Genomic DNA, 2,304 nt, shown 5'->3' on the forward strand with positions numbered 1-2,304 from the left:
GTCTGGCAGTCACCAGCGGGGGAGGGGACATGAAATGGTATCTGTCCGTCTGTTAGTGCGTGTATGATTCTGTCTATCCGTGCGTCCCACCGTGTGTATGTGTGTGTGTGTGTGTGCCTCTGTCTACCCAGCAGTAATTGGGAACTGGATGTTAATCGATTTGCGGATCGTGTTCCGGGGTAATGGTTAGCCAGTGCAGTTGGCGAGTTGTCCGGTCTTCTTGGACTATTCTTTGACACTGGGTCATGCAACTCGTTAACTCAGGATGTGGTTGTTGTGTTGGCGACTTCTACACCTTAAACAAATTCACACCTATAGGTGGCACTTGGGCCGGCCATCCTCGTTACGGGCAACCATTATTATGTGTGTGTGTGTGTGTTTGTGTGTGTGTGTGTGTGTGTGTGTGTGTGTGTGTGTGTGTGTGTGGTGTGTGTGTGTGTGTGTGCCATCCAATAAACACACTGAGAGATGGAGTCTGAATTAAATTATGCAGCTGGTGTTGGTGAGGAGGAGGAAAGAAGTGGAGGACAGGAAGGAAAGGAGAAGGTGGAGGAGATGCTGGAGGGATATGGGACCCAACCATAACGGGGATAGGGAGAGGAAGGGAGGAGAAGCGTAAGATGTGAGCCTCCTCCAGGCTTGTAATTATTTCCCTCACCTACTGTGGCTACACACACACACACACACACACACACACACACACACATATGAACTCTTTCGTAAATGAAAAAACTCAGCAATAACAGTAAAAAAAATATTAGATAATGTTGAAAAAAGACGAAGTAAATCACAGCTAAATTTACAACGCAAAGAAGATGGAAAAGTAAACATTGGGAGGAGAGAGAGGAAGGCGGCAAGATGGGATTTTAATACAGAAATAAAAGGACTTATGTTATTTACGTTAGCATTTCACGAACAATTTTGTATTTAGATGTGAATTAAGACTAAATGAACGATGATATATGGAGTCTGTTGTCATCTGTGTGTGAGTTTTAAAGATTAAGAAAAATGTCTTAGATATATAATAATGTTGGTATATGTGTATGTGTGTGTGTGTGTGTGTGTGTGTGTGTGTGTGTGTGTGTGTGTGTGTGTGTGTGTGTGTGTGTGTGTGTGTGTGGTGGTGGTATACAAGCATACACACCCATTCACTTTCTCCTTCACACACACACACACCCCCCCTCCCTCCCTCCCCTCCCCCTCCTTTGTCTAGTCTCCCCTCCACCAAGATGTCATTTCCTTGTGATCTTTCCATAGTACTTTATCTATATCGTTTATGTTCACTCTCCTCCCTCCATCTCTCCTCCTTCTTTCTTTCCCTCCTTCCTTCCTTCTTCCCTCCTTCTCTCCCCATCACCACCTCTTTATCTTTCTCTTCTCTCTTTTCCTTGTTTCCTTTCCTCCTCTCTCTCCTCCCATCACCCCACCACCTCCTCTCCTCCTCCCTACCACCACTACCCCCATTACCCCTACCCATCACCCCCACCTCCTCTCCCCTCCTCCCCTACCCCATCTTTTCACATTATCTTCACCAAACCCCAAACATTATACGGATCTGTCCAGGATAATGTTACATCTCCCCGGGATAATGTTACCATCTCTGTTCCGGGATAATGTTACCATCTGTGTCGGACTAATGTTACTATCTCTGTCCCGGATAATGTTACCATCTGTGTCCCAGGATAATGTTACATCTCTGTTCGGGATAATGTTACCATCTGTGTCCGGATAATGTTACCATCTCTGTCCCGGATGTTACCATCTGTGTCCCGGGATAATGATTCTATCTTGTCCCGGATAATGTTACTCTGTCCGGGATATGTTACCATCTGTCAGGATATGTTACTATCTCTGTTCGGGATATGTTACCATCTCTGTCCCGGGATAATGTTACCATCTCTGTCCCGGGATAATGTTCCATCTTGGGATAATATTCACTCTCTGTCCCGGGATAATGTTACCATCTCTGTCCCGGAGAATATTACCATCTGTGTCCGATAATGTTACCATCTGTGTCCCAGGATAATGTTACATCTCTCTGTCCCGGGATATGTTACCATCATCTTTTCAGGATAATGTTACCATCTGTGTCCTGGATAATGTTTTATCTGTTCCGGTCATCTGTGTCGGGATAATGTTACCATCTCTGTCCGGGATAATGTTCTATCTCTGTCCGGATAATGTTACCATCTCTGTCCCGGGATAATGTTCCTCTCTGTCCCGGGATAATGTTACCATCTGTGTCCGGGATAATGTTCATCTCTGTCGGGATATGTTACCATCTGTGTCCCGGGATAATGTTAC

Source organism: Homarus americanus, unplaced genomic scaffold (genome assembly GCF_018991925.1).
Source record: "Homarus americanus isolate GMGI-L3 unplaced genomic scaffold, GMGI_Hamer_2.0 scaffold367, whole genome shotgun sequence".
Classification (NCBI taxonomy): Eukaryota; Metazoa; Arthropoda; class Malacostraca; order Decapoda; family Nephropidae; genus Homarus; species Homarus americanus.